Genomic DNA, 7,556 nt, shown 5'->3' on the forward strand with positions numbered 1-7,556 from the left:
GTTAGGACGTTGAGAGAAAGAACTTTATGTTTTTGAAGTAACTGAAAGATGGATTGAATGGAATGAGGGGAAAATTGTTAGCTTTTATTGGGATGTGTGCCTTGTAGGTGTCCCACGGGATCACCAATTTATTTTGCACCTTCGGGAGCATTAGACTGATATGTGTTTCTGCAGAACACTAGACTGATATGTACGTCCCTCGGGGCGTTAGACTGAGATGTGCATCCTACGGGATCACAAGACTGCGACTGTACAGGGTGTCCCAATAGAACGTTAACAATTTATTTTTCCTTGACGAGACCAGTAGAGGGTCTCTTACTGAGTATTTTTAATACTCACCCTTCTTATGTTTAATTTTCAGACAAAGGTAATAAAGGCGGCAAACCGGCGAGGGGCAGGAAGGAAACGTGATTGCCATAGGAAACGTGTTATTTGCTTCCGCTTATGGTTTCTTGTGAGGTTTAAGATGTATTGAAACTTAGTTTACAAACGTTTATTGTAAATAGTATTATTTTTATGTTTTCTTGAATATTTGAAAATCAGGTCTGACTTAAAGTTGTTTTTAAATTGGCTTACGTTTCATTTTGTATTAATCAAAGTCTTTTATTTGTTAAAAATTATTGACATCGACTTACCTAGAAAAGTTGGGTCGTTACAGCGCTCTTATGTAAATGACTTTGGCATTATTTGACGGAACCAAACGCGCTTTGGAGGAAAACTATTAGTGCCAAATACTCATCTAATTCATTCACTGGAGATATCCCTTCAACTCGAAAGCACTGCCGTTTAAAAGACTCTTGGATGTCTATAATTAAAAGCAGGTTACGGTTTGAAAGCAACTTCAAATGGAAAATTAACAGCGGAGAAAACATTTTTTTCTCGCATGGGAGATGGAATGAAAAAAGTCTCTAGCCATTACTTACCCAAGACTTTATGCGTTATGCAATTCAAAGAATGAAGCGGTTAATGAACTGTGGAACCGTAGCTCCAATGCTTGGAATATTAAGCCTAGAAGACCTTTCAATGATAGAGAGATCGCTTTATGGGACAGCATAAAGCCCCTGCTACCAGCCCCAACCCTTTGAGAGGTATTATAATTAGCACACCAACTTGGATATTAAATGGAAACAAAGTGTACACCATGAGAAAATTAATACGATGGATGTCATTCAAAAAAAGTGTCCGTCTCCATGTCTGAATCCAAACATGCGTACTTTATGCTATGCAAACAATGAAGAACAAGATCATCTCCTTCTAGATTGCATAGTCACAAAATTGTTGTCGTAGCCACCTATTTTTATCCTACATATATATCTTTTTTAAAATACTAATATTAGTAATAATGACTAAATTTTTTTATTTATTTTAAGAAAGGTAAAAAATTACTGATAACGGAACATCTCATTTTTATCATTTTAGAAAATAAAAACAAATCAGTTTATTTTAAATAAAATCTCTTAATATAAAAAAATTATTTAGTTTTAAATAAAATATTTTTAAAAACTTATTTCTACTCATTTTAAAAAAAAATAAATTAATAAAATCTTTGACTTATTTGTATCATTTTAGGAAAAAAAAAGGAAAATCAAATTTAAACAAAAATATTTTAATATCCATTTAATTTATTAATTAATTTTTCATAAAATCTGAAAATATCTCATTTAATTTAATTTATTTATTTTAGGAAAATAAAATTTTATTTTGTTAACATAATATCCAATTTTGATTTTATTCTTATTCTATTTTCCTAATTTATGGTATACCCGAAGTCTATAAATAGATGTATTTGTCATTTGGAGAGGGGAGAAAGTTTCTTAGAGAGAAAAAAATTCTTTAGAGAGAGTGCTTAGAAATTCTTTTATTATTTAAAGCGAATCTCTGCGAACCTTATTGTCTCTGTTTTTTTTTTTTAAACATTATCTTAAGGAAATCAAATCTCGTGTAAAAATAAACTTAGTTGGAGGTTGCATTTGGTAGAGATTTAATCCCAAGAATCTGCACCTCATACAACAAGTAATTTCTTCGAATCAGATAAAGAGAAAGAAAAGAAAATGTAGGAAAATTTTAGAATTTTTTTTACTTTTTTATCTTTTATCATCATTTTAAAAAAATTCTTTAGTTTTTTTCTTCTCTCTTAAAAAAAACAGGGAGAAAGGAAACGACATAAGAAAAATGTTTGTTTTCTTATTTATCTGTATTTCACTACTTTTTTTTAACACAAGTCCTAACCTTTATTTTCTTTTCTTTAAAACATAGAGAGAAATAATGAGAATAGAGAAACTTTTATCATTATTATCGTTATTACCATTATTATTATTAATAAAAAAATTATTATATTTTATTTATTACTATTACTATTACAATTACGGATCTTTTTTCTTTTTACTTGTTGTTCTTATTATTATTATCATTATTACTATTTTTATTATGATTATTTTTTTTTATTTTTTTTATGGGGTCGCCAACCCTCTACCATTTTTCTTTATTCATTCCTTTATTTTTTCTGTTTCTTTCCTTAACTTTATTTATTGTTATTATGTTTCCTTTCTTTTTACTTATTCACATTACTATCAACATGCACTTAAAAGTAACTTTTTGTATTACAATTGTTTAATGCTTTAAAATCCTTCTAATTGAGATGCCTTGAATTTGTTACGCGGTGCTACAAACAACCAAGTATCAATGCCCCGTTTGTATTCAGAAACCATTCTCTCTTACAACAATTTTTCTCTCTATCTCGTAAATTTAGCTAACACACTATTCGTAAACCACGTATATCTTTGTGTCGATTTTTCCATACGTTTTTTGTAATTTTGTAGTTCGTCTTTGATTTCTTTAACAAAAATTGTGACATCTCTCCTTATCTTTTCAATGTGGGTGATTCTCAACTTACTCCAAAATATGTAGCCTATTAGAGTTCACGAGTCCTTGATCGAATATAAATATCTTTTTGTACTAATTGTTACATCAACTTTCTCTATTTATACTAGTCGATCTAATATTGAATTAGTAATAATTTTGGAGAAATATGATGTGGGTGCAGTGATTCAAATCATAAACCCCATGATCGCTTACACACGTCAAATGTCAGTTGAGCTATTTATTTTATACTAATAAAATTCTTTATGTCGAATGATAACTCGGCTAATTAGGTGAAGGATCATGTTCTACTGAAAAATAAATAAATAAATAACTGCAACATAGTTTATATCTAGGTTTAATAATTTATGCATATGGTAATATTTTGAAAAAAAAATACAAATATAACAAAGTATACTAATCCTATTAATTGAAGTGGTCTAGGTATATGTGTGTTTATTTGTTATATATACAACTAAAAAAATCAGTTGAAAATGTCAAAGATAATTTGAGGGTATGTTTAATTAAGTAAATTTGTGTAATGGCAACTTTGTAAACTACAAATGGATCTTCCACATTCGTAGGGCTTTAACGCGTATTAAGCCATTAGAGGAAATTAAAATTTGTCAAAAACCATGAGGGGATCAAGGAAATCGTGGCAGTGTGTCATCGCAAGTCGTTCGTTTTCCGATAATATCGTAATGAATACCGTTTCATCCTCAATCCGATTTGTAGGGCCGTGGTTTAAATTAAGAGTGCTTATTTTTTGCAATATATATACAGTGTGTGTGTGTGAGTTTTACTCAAACTTATTTTCTATAAAACAAGTGTTGAACTATATATAAATTTGAACAAAAAAAATTGAAATTGAGAATAAAATGAAATCAATTGTAATTTGTTTGATTGTTCTTAGCTTATTTGGTGGAGGATCCACAGCCACATTGAAAGATTCCCCTATGGATACCAACCATGTGGTTGATGCTCGTAAATTTTGCAGACTTGGTTGTTCCCTTTCTCTCTGCACCAATCTTTCCACACCAGAAAACTTGAGTGAGCTAATTTCTAGTACTCTTGTAGTATGTCTATTTTAATCTTGTAACTCTTTTGGGCTTCTGACATCTCAATCTAAATGCTAGTATGAGTGACATCCTTTGGTGTGGTTCTTTTCTTCTATGGGCTTCTATAATATTGTTCCTTTCACATGGCTTTTTTGATTATATTTATGAATGTCACATTCTAATTGAGTTATTCGGATCCACCTATTGAGTCACATTTTCTTTTCTTTTTAACAAAAAAACAATGAAGTTTTAGGTCGATTGGTGATTCAATGTTTCTTTTTATATTTTAAGCACTAGTACTAATGTTGGCAAACATTTTCGCAATGAAAATAATTTCGTTGAGGAAGACATTGTTTGCTGGCATGCATGGAGCAGAAAATGTCATTAGAGGTTATATATCTTACTCATGACTAACATTCAATTAGAGTAGTATTCATATACAAAATTTTCATCTCGAACTCACAATCAATGAGAGATTAGTAGCAATGTTAGTATATACGAAAATCTGGTCCCTTTCTTTAATCATTTTCTCTAGTTTTGATGGATGATTATCTTTTTTAAATTGTTTTATTTTCCTTTACTAAATTGGCAGATATTGAGAAAGTAGACAGTTGTTTTAAGGGATGTGATCAAACGTGCATGAAGTACTGATGCTAAAGAACAAAAGATGAAGTGTCCTGAGAGGAGAAAAGGAACAAGGATTGGCTTTTCAAGATATACCTATCATATATGAATAAACAAAATTCAATGGTGAAAATTAAAACCATTGGCTTAAAAGCATATTATTTCATATTTAAGCATATGTTTTGTTTCGATATAAATGTAGTTTCAAGTTTTTGCATGTAGTTGATTATGAGCAATATGTCAAAAACATCAATGTTTCTCCTTTTAAGCAATACGAGAATGAAGAGTTATGTCACAATTTTTGCCTTAGTATAGATTATGTGTGTGCATTTGTGGTGGAATGGGTGATTAAGGGTTGAATAATCTCACAAACAAATTTTATTTCAAATATTTCTAAGGCACCAAATTATCTTTTCGATGGTTTTGTTGAACTTATCTCGGTCCACATGCACCTTATAATTATTGAACTAAAATTTATCAATACAATCATAATCATTATATATATATATATATATATTTTTTTTTTTGGACAACTAAGGTTACACCTAATCTTATGCCTCCCATATTTTAACCTAATATTATTATATTTGACTTTTTATAACAGATTTATATAATAAAATATTTTTACTTGCATTTTCTATAATGTCGCAAAAGCACTGGTTTTTTTATAAAAAAGGAATTGTATTATTTTTAGTGACGCAATGCAATTTGTCGCAAAAGATATTTGTAACGGTTTAAAATTAAATTTTAGCAACAACATTATTTATCATTGAAACATCATCTTTAGTAGCGAGTGGAATAGTCACTATAAACGATCAATAATCACATAACATATAATCAATATATATATATATATATATATATATATTTATTTATTTATTGGGACTATTAAGGTTGCACACCTTACCTTAATCTTATGCCTCCCATTTTTTATAACTTTGAATATTTAGTGATGTGTCCTATCTAATCTTATAACCTAAAACAAAGCAGAAGCTGCAAGAAGCTGCAAGATGTAATGTGTTATCGGTAACTGCCGTAAGGTGGCTGCTGAGGGGCATAACTACCAGCACCCATCATCGGGTTGTATACGTCGGGCAGGGGTTGCTGCATATAGAATCCTTGTTGCCCCCATATCCACATTCGTTCCAATGCCACCCGTACCTTCATAGCCTCTCATCCCCATCCCCATCCCCATGCCCATGCCAGAATTGGGGTTCATGCCCATTCCCATGCCCGAACCGGATCCTGACATTGCATTTGGAGGTGGCCTTAGCGCACTCCCTATTCCAGAAACCAGATCCCATAGCTTTAACCATGTTAATGATAGACACGATTGGAGCTGTACTAGGCTTCTCCATCCTCTTCTCCTTCCTATTGAGGGCTTCATTAATCAACACCAATGTATGCCAATGGGTTTGGTTTAGGTCCAGATATGTTTAAATTAGAAAAAATAGAATAAAACTTATGCCTCCCATTTTTTATACCTAATAAACAAAAATATATTTCATAATCAATTTTTTAACGATGAATTGTTTGAATGTAACACCCAAGTTTTATTCAAAAAAAAAAAATTCCATTAAAAGACTTGTTTATAGAAAAGTTTTGAAATTCTAAAAATAGTTATGGGGAAAACATCCACTTCCTACCCAAAATAAATAAGAAGAAAATATTATTTTTTAATAGAAAAAAGAAAAGATCATTTAGGGACACATGCTATATATACATATGTGCCAGTTGCTATGGAGGCTTGTGCTACCACACCCTTCATTCCCATTAATGTGTGTGGTGCTTAATTAGGTGAGAATGTGTCTTTCAGTTCATCATATAATTCTCCTTATATATGGATTATTCCAACCATTTTTGTAAATATTATTCCTATAAATTATATTTATTTTTTTTTAGTTTGTGCCGTTTGGTACAATTTTTCATATTCTTAATCGCGTCCAAACGCATCCGTCCACTTCTATGTTTCACCTGTTTTTTTAATTGCTTTATACAATTGTCCCTTTTTCCTTTTAATCACCCAACAATTTTCTCTTTTTTCTTTTCATCACCCAACCATCTATAGTTGGATAACGATTTAGGGATGAATTCATGTAGCATTATTTTTTAATTTGTTGATTTGTTGATGGCAGTGAATTTCACAACAATTTTTTAAACCACTTTTATTGGTGTATCAATTGCTTGCACTAAAGGTGGGAGATTGGTTTGTTTCCAAATCAAATTCTTTTTTACTTTCTCAATGATAGATAATAGAAATGTGTGTGATTTAAGAAACACTTCTATTTTTTTTTTAAAGGTAAGCGTGTTTAGACGTTTATCGTAATCTCTAACTTGTTTGATTATTTATAAAAGAAAAGGAAAATTTAATCAAAATAGTTAAAACTTTAGGTATTAGTGATAGGTAGAGCTTGCAACCTTCAAACTTTAAGATTTTTTTTTCAGTAGAACCTATTTTAATGTAAAGAACTATTTTCGAAAGGAAACTTGCAACAATTATTTTTAAAAATATATAGAAAAAAAAGTTATTAAAGTCAAAATTCTAAACATATTTATTTTATAAAAAGATTAAAAACAACTATAAATTCAACCACTTGCCATGTGTGATGTTTTTAATTTTTAGCTAATTATATAGATTGAACGATCATGCATTCTTGAAAACAAATACGCTGTTTTACTTTTTTGTTTTAAAGCTAAACTATAATTTAAAGGGAGAAGAGAAAATATTTTATTTATTTATTTAGTTATATGAAAATTTCAATTAATTTGTTTGGTAGAAGAAGAAATAGGAACAAATTATTTGGTATATATAAAAAATCATGACATATATTCTCTTGGTACAATATTTTTTATATTTTTCCACAATATATCTAAAAGTTTTAACGCTATATTTGCAAAAAAAAAACAAAGGTACGTACTTAAGGTATGTTTGAATTGAATTAAGAAAAAAATATTTTTCCAATAATACATTTTCTTTTAAACTTTTTTTAAAAAAATGAATTTAAAATTTAAACA

At 29.6% G+C, this 7,556-nt stretch overlaps 1 long non-coding RNA gene across 1 annotated transcript; it reads left to right on the plus strand.

Moving 5' to 3' along the window:
- The first annotated feature begins 3,645 nt into the window (after positions 1 to 3,645).
- Positions 3,646 to 4,853, plus strand: LOC116405227. The gene is made up of 2 exons (XR_004218390.1): positions 3,646 to 3,909; positions 4,510 to 4,853. It is a non-coding gene; the product is annotated as an uncharacterized LOC116405227 (long non-coding RNA).
- The last annotated feature ends 2,703 nt before the right edge of the window (positions 4,854 to 7,556 follow it).

Source organism: Cucumis sativus, chromosome 7, assembly GCF_000004075.3.
Source record: "Cucumis sativus cultivar 9930 chromosome 7, Cucumber_9930_V3, whole genome shotgun sequence".
NCBI classification, from domain to species: Eukaryota; Viridiplantae; Streptophyta; class Magnoliopsida; order Cucurbitales; family Cucurbitaceae; genus Cucumis; species Cucumis sativus.